Source organism: Mus caroli, unplaced genomic scaffold (assembly GCF_978045245.1).
Source record: "Mus caroli unplaced genomic scaffold, Mus_caroli_1 scaffold_5, whole genome shotgun sequence".
NCBI classification, from domain to species: domain Eukaryota; kingdom Metazoa; phylum Chordata; class Mammalia; order Rodentia; family Muridae; genus Mus; species Mus caroli.
In genome coordinates, this window is record NW_028227260.1 from 113,359,184 (window position 1) to 113,374,932 (window position 15,749).

Below are 15,749 nucleotides of genomic sequence, written 5' to 3' on the forward strand. Positions count from 1 at the left end.
TTTGTTCAAGTTTTTCAAGTCTGTATGGACTTTTGAACCTAGAAAGTGTCTTAAAGCCAGTAGTAGTTCATTCCCACCTCCTGAAAACTCCCTTTGAAGCAATGGTGCCTGGTACTCCATGTACGCATGTGCAGGATATATTCAGCCAATCAGTGCAGTCCCTGGGTGAGACCTGTTTACTCCAGCTTGCGTCACAAAGGGTCCTCAGAAGCCTCTGTCCAGGCATCTTTGCTGACAACGGTTTTTTACCATTGAAGAGCTGAGCACGGAAGGGTGCTGTTGGGAAAGTGTTCACCTCTGAGATAACCTGTAAGTGATAATTTGCTCTGATCAGGGTTGTTGGACAGTTAATCGAGGTGTGTCACGGTGTGGCATATCAGGCCCAGGTGGTCACTATGTGAGGAAAAGCCTCCTGGTCCCCATTTCCTATGGCTTCTGATTGTTAAATGAAGGTGGAGGACCATATTCATGGCAGAGGATTGAATAGGTCAGGGCCTTGGAAGATTGTGAACCCTTGGAGGACACAATCTTGGGTCCTGGGGATAGGATCAGCGAGCTGGCTGCAGGATTGGGGGTCGAGGGAGCATGGGTCTGTGAGTGAGGAGCCTTGGAGCTTGTCCTGTGTGCTGTAAGGAGCCTTAGGGTCCAACTTGGTGCTTGTCCTGTGTGCTGTCCCGGATCCATTAGAAATACACTGAGGATTCCTCCCTCTTCATTGTCTTCTCTATGGTGTGTTCCTTTGGTATACACTCTATGGACATTGCAGAGAAGGGAGTGGTGTAGGAAGAATGAATGAAAAGAAGAAGAGGAGACATTGCAAGAGATTAATAAGTAATCTGGGAAGGATTCTGAGCACCGATCCTCCTGTCTCAGTCGCCCATGTATTGGGATTAAAGACTTGCACCACCAAGTTCAGCTTTTTCTCTCAGTTTTATTTCTGTAGAAAGGGATCTTCCTTTGTAGCTCAGGCTGGCCTGGCTTGGGCAAGCCTTGAACTAAAAATCTGCAGATGTTTGAAATCCTCGGCTTCCCCCAATCCCACGTTTCTCCAATATAAGGATTTTCTGTGTGGGTGGTCGTGGCGAGTGTTTGTTGTAGACAAACACTCTTGGGTCTTCTTGACATGAATATATAGTTACCATGCTCGTTATCTTTCTGAATAGTACTGTGAATTTACTTTAAAACTGAGATACACTGAAAAACGGAATTGCTGATGTTTTGTTTAAAAAGAATCTTTGGGATATAGGATCAAAATTCAGATGCCTCAAAGTTTAAATGCAAACACATTTTGCTCAACATTTTTGGTGGGAAGGGGAGGACTCACACATTAAAGGCTGGCCTGTTTTTGCCTTTTTTTAAACTGAGAAATGGTAGATTGTTAACTTGGGTTCTAAAGAAGGTTTTTAAATACGTAAATTAAAGAAGATTTTAAAACAAAGTTGGGAGGGAGAGGGACATGAGAAATGGGATACATGGAGGAAATTGTAAGGGAAAGCATATATATATATATATATATATATATATATATACATATATATATGTATGTATATATATATATATGTGTGTGTTTGTATGTGTGTGTGTGTATACATATGTATATATATATGTCATTATATTGAATATGTATTCAAAACTCTATGATAAAGACAAATTATTAAAAATATAAGTGTTAAAAAACAAAAGAAACAATCTTTCAATGAGCTAAGATAATTATTTGACTTTTTGACATTTTTAACTATTTAAATGATACCTTTGGATTCAGATTGCTATGTTTTTATTCTTTTTTCCTTTTTATTTTTGTAACTGAGAAGACAACTGAGTGCTTAAGAGAAAAATGGCAAAGAAAATGTGGGTGGTACCAAAGAACGGTTACTTATTACTTCTTGACTATGATGAAGATGAAGATGACATAAATGTTTTGGATGAGGCTCATTCTGAAGGTATAGTATATCCAGTCTTCGGTATTGATTGTGTCCTGCAGTTTCTTAGACTTTTACCAACTCACCTGCAATGGAACAAGTCTTTTCTAAGAGATTTCATATACTTCATTTCTAATTTTACCTATATCTATATATTCCTATACCTTTATAATCCCAATTATAAAGTGCTGCTTTTGTAAAATTCATTCCTTAATGTTATTTTATATTTCAATTTTATTAGTTTAAGTGATTTTTTTGATTCAAATGGCTTGAGAAAATTTATTTTTTTATTTTAAATCTGAAAACGTAAGTTTCTCAGTGGAATGGCAGCGTTTTGCACGTTCTGTATAGACACCAATGGAAAACTGTAATTTGTTAAGTGGTGAACAGCAAGATGGGAATGCTTCAGAATTGGACCTTATGGAAGATACCAGATATCTTATGTTGGGCATTGATGTTACACTTCCTTTTTTCTAGTTATTCTTCTTAGGACTGTAATGAAGATCAAAAATCTCATATTGCATCTCTTGTCTTTAATCACAACATGTAAATAAATAGCTTAAAATATATTTCTAGATGACAATTAGACATTACTTGATTTTGTTTAACTTCTAGACAAATCATAGATCTGCTTTAAAACCTAATGTTGGCACTATGCCTGAATGATCACAAAGCATTTCATTAAAATTTTCAAAATAACATAATTGTTTTAATATCTTGTTTTATTACCAACCCAGTACAGAATCCAGTAACTCATGATGATGGGAATGCAAATCCTGAAGGAATAGTTGGAGATACACGGTAATATGTTCAAACTTATTATTTCCTTCTTAGTGTAAGTACTTCCAGAAAAGTTTTATTGATTGTATAGCAAGTAATCTATATTAATAATTAGAAAATGATATATATTATAAACAATATTTCCGTAAGATTAATCCTTAATTTGAATGGTTTTCTTGGAGGGTGTATTGCTGTGGGTCAAACTCTCATCGTCCTGCTGTAGGACAAAAGCTGAGCCATCAAAAGGTATCCTTACTTTTTAAAGCTTTAATTACTTCATAGATCTCCAGTACAAAATATTCTGGGAAAATTTGAAGGTACATTTTTTGGATATATAATGTGTTTAAAACTATATAGTATTAACATAATTTACATATTAGGAAATATTAGTTAATATACTATATGACATCTTAATGAATTATTCCTATTTATATGTAGTATTTTGTGAATATTTTTATTTTAATTTATTTATTATTCTCTATTATCTTCCTTTACATTTCTAATAATAGCCCTTTCCTGGTTTCACCCCAGAAACTCCCTATTCCATAACCCATCCCTGTGCTTCTATGAGGGTGTTCACCCCCCACCCACTCCCACCTCCCCATCCTGGCATTTGCCTACACTGGGGCATTGAACCTTCACAGGACCAAGGACTTCTCTTCCCACTGATGTCTGACAAGGTCATACTCTGCTATATATGCAACTGGAGCCATGGGACCCCCTCTTTTGTTGGTGGATTAGTCTCTGAGTGCTCTGGGGGGTCTGGTTCGTTCATATTGTTGTTCTTCCTATAAGGTTGCAAACCCCTTCAGATCCTTCAGTCCTTCCTCTAACTCCTCCACTGGGGACCCATTGATCAGTCTGATGGTTGGCTGTGACAATCAGCCTCTGTTCTTGCCAAGCTCTGACAGAGCCTCTCAGGAGAAAGCCATATTAGGCTCCTGTCAGCAAGCACTTGTTGGCATCCACAATAGTGACTGGGTTTGGTGTCTGTATATGGAATGGATCCACAGGATGGGCAGACTCTAGATGGTCATTCCTTCAGTCTCTGCTCTGTACTTTGTCTCCATATTTCCTCCAAGGAGTATTTTGTTCCGCATTCTAAGAAGGACTGAAACACCCACACTGTCCTCTTCCTTCTTCTTGAGCTTCATGTGGTCTGTGAATTACATTTTGGGTATTCTGAGCTTTTAGGCTAATATCCACTTATCAGTGAGTACATACCATGTTTGTTCTTTTGGGATTGGGTTACCTCACACAGGATGATATATTTTAGATCCATCCTTTTGCCTGTGAATTTCATGAAGTCATTGTATCTGTACCATTACCATACATTTTTATCATTATTTCTCTTTAATACAGCTTGAGGTCGGGGATGATTCCCCCTGAAGTTCTTTTATTGTTGAGAATAGTTTTTTTGATATCCTGGATTTCTGTTATTCCAAATGATTTTTCAAATTGCCCTTTCTATCTCTATGAAGAATTGAGTTTGAATTTTGATAGAGATTGCATTGAATCTGTAGATTGCTTTTGGCAAGATGGCCATTTTTACTAAATTAACTGTGCCAATCTATGAGCATGGGAGATCTTTCCATCTTTTGAGATTTTCAATTTCTTTCTTCAGACTTGAAGTTCTTGTCATACAGATCTTTCACTTGCTTGGTTTGAGTCAAACCAAGGTATGATAATTTGTGACTATTGTGAAGGGTGTTGTTTCCATAATTTCTTTTTCAGCCTGTTTATCCTTTGAGGAGAGGAAAGCTACTGATTTGTTTGAGTTAATTTAATATCCAGCCACTTTGCTGAATTTGTTTATCAGGTTTAGGAGTTCTCTGATGGAATTTATGGGGTCACTTACATATACAATCATGTCATCTGCAAATAGTGATATTTTGAATTCTGCCTTTCCTATTTTTATCCATTTGACCTCTCTTTGTTGTCTAGTTGCTATGGATAGAACATCTAGTGCTATAGAATACTACTATATTATATACTACTGTGAATAGGTAGGGAGAGGGTGGGAAGCCTTATCTAGTCTTGTCTTGTCTGATATTAGTGGGATTGCATCAAGTTTCTCTCCATTTATTTTGATGTTGGATACTGGTTTGCTGTATATTGCTTTTACTATGTTTAGGTATGGGCCATGAATTCTTGATCTTTCCAAGAATTTTATCATGAAGTGTTGTTGAATTTTTGCAAATGATTTCTCAGCATCTAATGAGATAATACTGTGGATTTTTTCCTTGCCATTTTTTACATTGTGGATTTCCATATATTGAACCATCTCTGTATCCATGGGATGAAGACCACTTGATCATGAAGGATGATCATTGTAACATGTTCTTGAATTGGGTTTACCAAAAGTTTATTGAGTATTTTTGCATCAATATTCATAAGTGAAACTGGTCTCAAGTTTCCTTTCTTAATTTGGGTCTTTGTATGTTTTGGGTATAAGTGTAATTGTGGCTTCTTAGAACAAATTGAATAGTGTTCCCTCTCTTTTTAATTTTGCGTAATAGTTTGAAGAGTGTTGGTATTAGGTCTTCTTTGAAGGTCTGATAGAATTCTGTACTAAACCCATCAGATCCTGGGTTTTTATTTTTGGTGAGGGGGTTGGGAGACTATTAATGATTGCTTCTATTTCTTTAGGGGTTCAGGGAGTGTTTGCAGGGTCTATCTGATCCTGATTTAAATTGGTACCTGATATCTGTCTAGATAATTGTCCATTTCATCCAAATTTTCCAGTTTTGTTGAGTATAGGCTTTTATAGTAGGATCTTTTTTTTTTTTTTTTTTTTTTGATTTCCTAAGTTTCTGTTGTTATGTCTCCCTTTTCATTTCTGGTTTTGTTAATTTGGATACTGACTCTGTGCCCTCTCTTTAGTCTGGATAAGGGTTTATCTATCTTGTTGATTTTCTCAAAGAACCAGCTCCTGGTTTGGTTGATTCTTTGTATAGTTCTTTTTGTTTCCACTTGTTTGATTTCAGTCTGGAGTTTGATTTTATCCTGCCTTCTACTCCTCTTGGGTGAAATTGCTTCCTTTTGTTCTAGAGCTTTTAATGGTGCTGTCAGGATACTAGTGTATGCTCCCTCCAGTTTCTTTTTTGGAGGCACTCAGAGCTATTAGTTTTTCTCTTAGGAATACTTTCATTGTGTCCCATAAGTTTGGATATGTTGTAGTTTCATTTTCATTAAACTCAAAATAGTCTTTAATTTCTTTCTTTATTTCTTCCATGACCAATTTATCATTGAGTAGACTGTTTTTCAACTTCCACGTGTATATGGGTTTTCTATTTTATTATTATTATTATTATTATTATTATTATTATTATTATTATTATTATGGGGGTTAAGACAGGGTTTTTCTGTTTACCCTGGCTGTCATGGAACTCATTTTGTAGACCAGGCTGGCCTTCAAACCAGAAATATGCCTGCCTCTGCATCCCAAGTGCTGGGATTAAAGGCATATGCCACCATGCCTGGATTATTTATATTATTATTGAAGATCAGCCTTAGTCAGTGATGACTTGATAGGATTCATGGGATTATTTAAATAATTTTATATCTTTTGAAGCCTGTTTTGTGACACATTATATGGTCAGTAATGGAGAAGGCATCATGAGGTGTTGAGAAGAAGGGATATTCTTTTGTTTTATGATAAAATGTTCTATGATATCTATAGATATAGACCTCTGTTAAATCCATTTGTTTCAAAACTTCTGTTAGTTTCACAGTGTCTCTGTTTTGTTTCTGTTTCCAGGATCTGTCCGTTGTTGAGAGTGGGGTGTTGAATTTTCCCACTATTATTATAGGGTACAATATGTGCTTTGAGCTTTAGTAGAGTTTCTTTTATGAATTTGGGTTTCCTTGCATTTGGAGCATAGATGTTCAGAATTGTGAGTTCATCTTTGTTGATTCATCCTTTGACAAATATTGTGACAGTCCTTATCTTTAAAAAACAAAAACCAAAATGAACAACAAAAAATTATTTTGGTTTTAAGTTGATTTTATTCCATAGTAGAATGGCTATTCCAGCTTGTTTCCTGGGAATATTTGCTTGGAAAAGATTTTCCAGGCTTTTCCTCTGAGGTAATGTCTGTCTTTGTCACTAAGGTGGGTTTCCTGTATGCAGCAAAATCCTGGGTTCTGTTTATGTATCCAGTCTATTAATCTATGTCTTTTTATTGGGGAATTGAATCCATTGCTATTAAGAAATATTAAAGACCAGTGACTGTTGGTTGTTTCCTGTTACTTTTGTTGTTTGAGGTGGAATTATGTTTATGTTGCTACCTTCTTTGATGTTTGTTGAAAGAAGATTTCTTTCTTGATTTTTGTATGGTGTAGTGTTTCCCTCCTTGTGTTGTAGTTTTCCATCTACCTTTGAAGGTTTGGATTCGTGGAAAGATATTGTGTGAATTTGGTTTTATCGTGGAATATTTTGGTTTTCCCATCTATGGTAATTTTGAGTTTTGCTGGGTATAGTAACCTGGGCTGGCAATTGTGTTCTCTCAGGGTCTGTGTATCATCTGTCCAGAATCTTCTGGTTTTATAGTCTCTGGTGAGAAGTCTGGTGTATTTCTAATAGGTGTGCCTTTTCATGTTATTTGACCTTTTTTCCTTACTGCTTTTAATATACTATCTTTATTTAGTGCATTTGTTGTTCTGATTATTATGTGTCAGCGGGAATTTCTTTTCTGGTCCAGTTTATTTGGATTTCTGTAGGCTTCTTGTTTGTTCATGTGCATCTCTTTCCTTAGATTGGGAAAGTTTTCATTTATGACTTTGATGAAGATATATGCTGGCCCTTTGATTTGTAATCTTTTCTCTCCTCTATACCTATTTTTCTTAGGTTTTGTCATCTCATTGTGTCCTGAATTTCCTGGATGTTTTGGGTTAGGAGATTTTTGCATTTTGCATTTTTTGACTGTTCTGTCAGTGTATCTATGGTATCTTCTGTACCTGCGATTCTCTATTCTATCTCTTGTATTCTGTTGGAGATGCTTGCATCTATGTCTCCTAGGTTTTCTTTCTCCAGGTTCATCTGTCTTTGTGAGTTTTTAAACTCTATTTCCAGTTTTAGATCCTAGATGGTTTTTGTTCAATTCCTTCACCTGTTCTGATGATGCCGACTAGTTTTGGTTTCTATTATTTATATTCTTGCACTTAACTCTTGCTATCTAATTTTCTTTGGTGCTACCTTCCCTTGCAGTCTCTGACTGGAGCCTATCCCTCCTGTAATCCTGGTTGTGTCAGAACTCATTGGAGTCCAGCTATCTGGGATCCTGGGATCCTGCAATCCTGATATTCTGGGTGTGTCTGAACTCCTGGAAGTCATGCTGCCTCTTGGATCCTGATATCCTGGTGTGAACAATCTAGTGAGATCCTGCTGTGTCAAAGCTCCTGGGAGTTAAGCTTTTTCTTGGTGTTGCAAGATTTGGTGGGGTGCCAGAGCCCTATGTTTTCTCTAGACACAGTTGCATGCTGCAAGGAACCTGTGCCTCTGGCTGGGAGGATGATTTGTTTCCCTGGTTCTTGTGGGGGTCCCACATACACAGGGTGTTGGGAAAGATGTCATGCCCTCAGCTGTGATCTTCTGTCAGAACTCCAGTGTTCCTGGGTGTCTCTGATCTCCTGGGAGTCGAGCTTCCTCTGTAATCCTGTGATCTTGGGCATTTCAGAATACCTGGTAGTCATGCTTCCTCTGGGTGTTTTAAGAGTGGGTGCAGAGCCAGTAACCCAGGTCTGATCCAGGTGCAGTTTCAGACCAGAAGGAATCCATGCCACTGGCAAGGCAGGAGTTCCTGTGTCCCTGGATCCGTAGGGACTCAAGTTACTCCTGATGTTGATGCCATTGCTGTGATCCTGGGTGTGTTAGAGCACCTTGGAGTTGAGCTTCCTCTGGGTATTGTGGGACTAGTTGCAGATTCAGCACCCAAGGTCTACTCATGACACAGACTCTTGCAAATATTTTTGATTTAGCATCATGGACTTACTTTTTCCTGTGGTACAGAAGTGAAAATGATGCTTTTTGCAGAGGTGTGACATTAATTAAACTTAATTTTTATTTTTTGTATGTTTGTGTGTGTGGTGCATATATACAAATGTGGAGGGCAGAGGAGGATGTTGGGTTTTGCTCTGTTACTTTCCACCTTATTCCCTTAAGTCAGGCTCTGTCACTGAACATCCAGTTAGACAAGCAGTCAGCAAGTCCTAGCAATTCTCACTTTGCCTACCACAGTGCTGCCATTGTAGAAGCAACCATCCATGGTTGGTTTTCTAGATGGGTACTAGATTCAAATTTGCGAACTTCCTCCTTTCACAGTAAACCCTCTTAACTATTGAGGTATCTTCATAACTGCTTTGAAGGGATTTTAGAGGAAAAAAAAGATGTAAACTCTTTTATAGTTCCATGTATTCAAACCTAAGTGATATGTATACAAAATTCTGTACATTCAACAGTTTTTCATTGACCTAGTATTAATTTTATATTAAGACATTTTCTTTTCTAGGACTCCTCTGTGCTTCTTTCTTTATTTGACACAGTGCAAAACTGAATTCTTTAATGTAACCCTTATTACTTTTTTAAAATTTTATTTTATGGGTATGTTTGTTTTGCTTGCACACAGCTTGTATGTCTGGTACCTGAGGAGGCCAGATGAAGGCATTGATTCCCCTGGAACTGGAGTTATAGGTAGTGAGCCATCTTGGAGGTGCTGGGAATCCAATCTCAGATCTCTGGAAGGGAACCAGTGCTCCTAACTACTGAATCATCTCTCCAATCCCCTCACTGTTTTTTGTTTGGTTTGGTTTTGTTTTTCATAAAATGAATTATGTAACTGAAAGTAAAAGACAGCTTTACTAACCAGTGAGAGAATGATACTCAGATCCAAAAGAATCTGTTTTAAATTATATGTAATTGAATGTTACATTAGCTTTCTTAGAAGACAATAATTTTTCTTTGAGATATGGTCTCACTATGTAGTTCAGGCTGGCCTAAATTTTGCTATGTAATCTATGTTGTCCTATACACTGGAAATCTCCTGCTTAAGCTTCCTAGACTAGGATCATAGGCCCAAAACATCTTACATGGCTTAGGAAACAATGCTCTTAATACTTATTTTTCAGACATATTTGTATATTAGTGATTTGCTTATAGGTATATATGTGCACCACATATGTGCCTGTTGCCCATAGATATCAGATGATTATTTGAGATACCTTGGACCTGGAGCCACATAAAGAGAAAAACATGGAACCTTATATCAAAGAATCTTTCAAAGAAAGCAACCAGAAATTAGAATGACTTTGGCAAATGAACAAATGGGAGAGGTAGAGGTTTTAGTTTGGTAGGGTCACATTTGTATCATTTAAAAAATTATATATGGCTGAGTTAAAAAAAAAAAAGCCATGTCTGAGATTTTAGTAAAAAATGTGTGTCTTTGATTTTGTCTAAGCATTTAACCCTATAACTTCATGCCTTCAAGGAAACTAAATCTAATCTCAGAAATCTGTGAAAATTTTTATTTTCTACTTTAAGTACCTGTTAATTAGATTTTAAAATTTGATTTAATTTCATTGTGGAAACACAGAAGTCTTGCACAAAATCTTAGAAATGTAATTTATGGTTTATTATAACAATATGGAAAAGGATCAATTACATATGCAGACAATTTATATATTTTAATTGACTTATGTTTTGCACTAAGTCTTAACTGAATAAATATAGGAAAATAAATTAGACCTTATATTTGGTAGAAATTAATGAAAAAATACTTTGAAATACAATTAATTTCCTAAATTAAGATGTATATGTATTAAAACCTCTTTAATTTTGAAAAGCTAAAACATAAAAGAAAACTTCTCTGATAATCTGTTAGGGAAAAATCTGTAATGATTTCCCATTAGATAATTTTGTACTGCTGTTTTTCTTTTTATAGTATGAAATGGGCTATTTAATTTGTTTTGAGTGTTCTTTTTTCATATTGGTATGAAATGTGACTGCTTTCATTACTTTGCTTTACAGCGAGGTGATCAACCACAAATTGTGTGAGCAGGATATAACTACATTTCAGAAGTTTGATATGGATATACAGAAATTCAATGAAGAACAAGAAAAATCAATGGTTAGTATTATAACTAACTTTATAATTAACCTAGTATAACTAAGTATCAGGTAGGAATGGAGAAACTAGCCTTGTGTTGGGCACATGAACCTAAATTAAGTTTCATTATCTATCTATCCTTGGTTCTGTTCTAGTCCTACTGAATTGTAAACCAGAGAAGTATGATCACATACTACTATATCAATGAAAACCACTAGGTATTTTATGGTAGTCAAGATCATAAATTTTCAAGAGGCAGACATTTGCTGAAAATGAAAAGAGGATTACCACTTTTTACAAAAGTGAGCACAGTATGTCAGCCTCAGGTACAGTTGATAGGAGAGTGAAAGCTTAGTTACTGGTGTCATCTGGACTCTGTTGTTAATATTAGAAAGCCAATTCAAACTGGTAAATCAGTTCTTACCATCATAACTTAGTACAGATTTAGTAACAACAGTGGATGGAAACAACCTGTTTCCATCAGGCTGTCTCAACGACCCTAGCAGAATATTCCTGTGGAAGAATATCACCAAACTATCTTAGATCATCTCTCCATTACTGTACCAATGACTGTAGTCATCACATGGTTTCCAAGTAAGACCTGAGATGATGACCATATTAACTACATTTTTATTTGATTGTTTAATAGTTTCAGAAGTATTACATTTGAAAGGAACAGGAGATCCATTCCTGCCTGGGAAGGCATTGAGGAAGCTGCCATTATATGTCAGTTCAAGAAAGAGATAGGGACTGAAGATAAAAAAAAAATACTCCAATTGAAGGCAATTTTTATACCTTGAACTCTGGATGAAATTTCAAGGGGGAGTGATCATCAGTGTAAATGAGGAATCTAAAGACAGACCCCCAGAGAACTTAAATATTTGTAATTCTGCATGGGGCAAGGGGGGGAGGGGTTGAGAGGGAACCAGCAAGGGAAGAGAACAATTGGTAGAAAGAATACTACCATAAGTGAAGGAAAACTTTTAAGGAAGAAAAGTTCACTAACTGTGTCATATGTTGCTAATGGGCCAAATAAGATAGATTTGCAGGGCTGGAAAATGGTTTATTTGGTAATCTTTCTCAGTGTAGGCATGGAGACCCGAGCTTATATTCCCTGAGTAGGCATGCATGCACAGACCACCACCACTACCACCACCTACACAACCACCACCAACAAACTAGCAAAACTAAAAACAAACCACCACAACAATAAAAGTTAGTGTGGTGGTGAGCATTTTAGAACCACCAAACTCAGATTTAGTTCAGAGATAAGAAGATTCCCAGAGCTTCCTAGCCACCAGGTGTAGCCTAATGGATGAGCTCTAGGTTCAGTCAGATCCTGTCTCCCAAACAGTAGGGTGCAACCAAAGAAGACACCCAATATTAATCCTTTGTCTCCATATGTATGCATGTGTATGATTTTTAAATGGAAAATACGCAAAGTGGAGGTCATTGTACATAATCAGGATGATTTGAGTGGATATGTGAGGTTAAACTGATCACAATAAATAAAGGACAAAATAGGAATGTAGTGTCCCAAGGAGAAAAGGTGTAAAGAGCTTGTCTTAATTTTTTATAAAATGCAAATTACCATGGTTGTGTGCCAACATAAAGAATACAAAGAGAAATGTATATTACTACTTCCATGTGTTACTTGAGATTGAAACCTAGAGAAAACCAATCTACCACTAAACTTTATCCCCAGACATCTCTTTACACTTTATTTTGAGGTAGGATGTCTTTAAGTGATCAAGACTATTCATGATCTTGTGATCATTGTAACTCAAACTTTATAAAAGTTAGTTTTATAGGCATTACATTGACAGCCAGCTAAGTCATAAATTTAAAATAACAGTTACAATTGCTGAAACTCTTGACAATAGTTGAGACAAGTGAAGATGTTGGACTTAGTAAAGAATAGTGTAAGGCATCCTTAAGAAAGGAATAGAAAGTAGAAGAAGTGGCACATACACCTTAGGTTGGGGGTACATACAGAGATGAGGTAGTGAACCAACTCTTGGGATTGCTTCTGCTATTTAGTAAAAGGAGGCCATTGTATGATAAAAGCATTAACACTAGCTAGAGTTAAGCTTCCAGGGCTAGGATTTTACCAAGTTCATGTTTACATGGTGCATGCCTATAAACCTAAGTACTTGAGATGCTAAGGCCAGTCTCTGCAGCATGGCAAACACTTTCTCATTTAAAAAAAAGTTTTATTAACCCACAATTGGTAGTATAGTTGTATTTCATGTTACTTAAAAATATAAGTATATTTAGTCATAGTTGTTAAAATGTTAAATCACGTAGAAAACTATTCCTTTTAAGTTTCATATTGAATTATTTTTGCTCACGTAAACATTTTAGTATTGGAGATATATTTAGTGGTTGAATCTTAGCCTAGCATTCATGCTGCATGGCAGTAACAACAAAATGAACAGAATTGTTATAGTAATGTTTTCCTTTTACATTTGTAGAGCAATTATCAAAAAGAGCAACAAGCATTAAAACTGTCCAAATGTAGTCAGAGCCAGACCCTGGAAGCAATTAAAGACATGAATGAGAAGTCCATGGAGGTGTGCATGGAGGTATGCGCATAGTCAATAAAATGTCCTTAGGAAACTAAATATGTTTTAGGAATCAAAAAGTTTAACTACTTGCTATTTTGAATTATTTCTGACTGAAGTGACTGATATTATCTGTAAAATCCTAATGACTTTGTAGGAATTATTGAAGACATGAAATGATAAACTGGGAATTTGACCTCAGATGTACCTCATAGTTTATTAACAGTATAATTATCTGGCTTAACTATATATAGCACGTCTATACATCATTTGCACAGAATCTTTCCTATTTGTATGCTTGGGAGTTTGTTTAGTAAGAAGTGCTTTTCTGTTTTAGGGTTTGATGAACTCGGAGACCAACAACGACAATATGCTTTTTGATGTAGATGGAGAACTGAGAAAATAAATGTCTGTGTTTAAAAGAGACATTATGAAGCATACTCTGAAGTACTCATCTACTTTCCCATCTTCAGACTAATGAAGCATACATATTTTTTACTTGCTGGTACATTTGTAACCAAATAAAAAAATTTGCTAACTTTTTTTCCCCTATGAAACTGAGTTTGAAAGACTCTTTAATCCTTGTTATTCTGATGATTCTAAGAAGGATGTTACACCCCACTGATGTGATTATAAAGTCAACTAGGAGGTATACCTCTAGAGTCAAAATAGAACTCCTTTATTTTTAAACATCTTTAATCATTTTCTTGTTTAAGTGTAAGAGCCTCTTTATATTAACTTCCAAACAAAATCTAAATGAATAAGTGAGTGGCAAATATTCCTTTGTACCGAACTTTCACACACTAATGTAGTGAATTGTTTAAAATTTATTCTTTAATCTTTTTTTAAAGTCCAGACTTTATCCCCCTCCTTGTCTGCCCTCTGACTGTTCCACATGCCATAACTCCTTCTGCCATGCCCCCCACGCCCCCACTCCCCATCTCCAAAAGGATGTCCCCACCATCCTACCCCCACCCCACCAGACCTCCCTACTCCCTGTGGCCTCAAGTCCCTTGAGGGTTAGATGCACCTTCTCTAACTGTGTCAAACCCGGGAGTCCTCTGCTGTATATGTGTTGGGGGCTTCAAATCAGCTGCTGTATGCAGCCTGGTTGGTGGCTCAGTGTCTGAGAGATCCTGGGAGGTCCAGGTTATTTGAGACTGTTGGTCCTCCTACAGGGTCGCCCTCTTCCTCAGCTACTTCTAGCTTTTCCCTAATTCAACCACAGGGGTTCCCAGCTTCTGTCCATTGGTTGCATGTAAATGTCTGCATCTGACTCTTTCACCTGCTGGTTGGGTCTTTCAGAGGGCAGTCATGATAGGCCCATTTTTGTGAGCACACCATAGCATCAGTAATAGTGTCAGGCTTTGATGCCTCTCCTTGAGCTGCATCCCAATTTGGGCCTGTCTCTGGATCTCTTTTTCCTTAGGCTTTTCTCCATTTTTGTCCCTGTCCTTCTTTCAGACAGGAACAATTCTGGGTTAAAGCTTTTGACTGTGGGATGGCAACCCAATCTTTCCACTTGATGTCCTGTTTCTCCACTGGAGGGTTCTACAAGTTCCCTCACCCCACTGCAGGGCATTTCATCTAAGGTCCCTCCCTTTGAGTCCTGAGATTCTCTCACCTCTCAGGTCTCTTGTACATTCTAGAGTGTCCTGTGCTATTCCCGTCCTGCAGGAACGCACACAGAACACAAGTCAAGACCTTTCGTGGTTAAACTTTATTCATAGTCGTGAGGTAGAACAAAGAAGGATAGAAACGTGTTGCTATATATACCCACAGGTGTGACGTGTTAATACTACTGGCGGTTCCACCCACAGTCTCAAATGTCCCAGGGGACGGACTAGTGACTTGGCAGGCATTTGCTCCGACACATGTGCACAATGGAGCTTAGCGCCATCTAGTGACGGCACTTATTATCACGGCTTCCTACATCTCCCCCTTCTAGTTATAATAAAACAAGGCTGGTCTAGGCAATGCAGTTATGTCCATCTACTGTGGCTCCTGTTTTAGGTCGTTCCTCCAATGTCACAGCCTTACCTGTCATTGGAAAACCCTATCGCCACTGGGCCCCATGCCTTAGGTTGGTCTGTGCATGAGGAAAGTTGCCCGTCTTTGGATACCACAGTACTGTGTGACAGTGACTGCTAAATGACCTAGGGCGAACTCTACAAAAGAGGCCAGCCAAAAAAAAAAAAATGAATTAGTGGGGAAATCATGCTCATCCCATCGCGTGCAATGAGGAAACCTCAGCGATGTAAAAGGCTGATCAAAGATCAATGAGTCTCTCTCATTCCAGTGCAATGGATCCACAGATCCTTGGAATGTAATAGCAGAGAACTCAGATGCCAATCAAGTTCTGAGCATGGATAGCCAAATATCAG

General features: G+C 37.2%; 1 pseudogene; it reads left to right on the forward strand.

Annotated features, from left to right (window-relative positions):
- The first annotated feature begins 2,276 nt into the window (after nucleotides 1-2,276).
- LOC147004754 (X-linked lymphocyte-regulated protein PM1-like) lies at nucleotides 2,277-13,905 on the forward strand (annotated as a pseudogene).
- The last annotated feature ends 1,844 nt before the right edge of the window (nucleotides 13,906-15,749 follow it).